This window comes from Delphinus delphis, chromosome 17 (assembly GCF_949987515.2).
Source record: "Delphinus delphis chromosome 17, mDelDel1.2, whole genome shotgun sequence".
NCBI classification, from domain to species: Eukaryota; Metazoa; Chordata; class Mammalia; order Artiodactyla; family Delphinidae; genus Delphinus; species Delphinus delphis.
In genome coordinates, this window is record NC_082699.1 from 3,643,973 (window position 1) to 3,645,002 (window position 1,030).

The 1,030-nt window shown below is 42.4% G+C and overlaps 1 pseudogene; it reads right to left on the bottom strand.

Moving 5' to 3' along the window:
- Positions 1 to 353: 353 nt before the first annotated feature.
- Positions 354 to 737, bottom strand: LOC132440167 (small ribosomal subunit protein uS8-like; annotated as a pseudogene).
- Positions 738 to 1,030: the final 293 nt, after the last annotated feature.

Sequence of the window (1,030 nt, forward strand, 5' to 3'; positions counted from 1 at the left end):
TAACTGTTTCTATCATATTGGGCAGTGCAGCCTTAGGACACTAACAAAGATCTTCTGGGCATCACAGTTTAACAAGACAACTGAATTCAGGGGGAAAATTGGATTAAGAATAGATGAGATGTAGTTTCCTTGAAATATTGAAGGTTTTTAATATCAAGGGGAATATGACCTGGACAAATATTATCTTCTATGTTCCCCAGGGTGTTTTGCCTAAGTGCCTGGAACCCTGCCAACTGTGGTATAAAAGACTTTTCTGTGAACAGCCTGCTGTACAATTGGGAGGTGTTGCTTACATTGGACAATTCTGTTTGTTTTCCGCTGAGGCATTTTATTTGCACATATGTGTTAGATCCCTAGAAAAGGAATCCCAGGATTTTCCCTCCTGTGTATGTTTGACTTGTGTCTTCGTGGTCCATGATGCCAGCTGAGGTTGTTAGGACAGTGAAACCACACTGAAAAGATGGCAGCAGGTTGTTCTGCCTTTTTTCTAGATCTTTGAGCTGCACATCAAATCTGGGACTGATCGTGCCACACTTGTGTAACCTGCCCGTGAAGATCACAGCAGTTTTCCCAGCTCTGTGGTCATCAGTGATTTCAAATTTGCCAGTGTAACCACGTTTCACCATCACAGTTAGAAACCAGACGATGATTTTGGAGCACAGCCTGATAAGAACCTGGCATCTGCCTCTCTTTTAGGAATTGTTGATGGTCTTGAGAGCATCAGCCAGGACATTCATGCCCACCGTTATGGCGGCATAGAAAGATGGTGGAGCGAGAGCTGGACGATTCTGATTATCCATCTGCACCAAGAGGTTTGCAAGTTGTAAATACTTCGCGATTTTAAAACATAGGTAGGGATTAACATTGTCCAACAGGCGTCTGTGAATGGCAATAGAAAATACAGACATAATAGGGAGTAAGGAAAATGTAACAAGTACTTGCTTTTTGATGGCTTAAGGGGTTCAGAAGTCTCTCAACAAGAGAGTTACTCTTCTCGAGTTTTCCAGGCCTTTTAATAGGCTTTACAGTT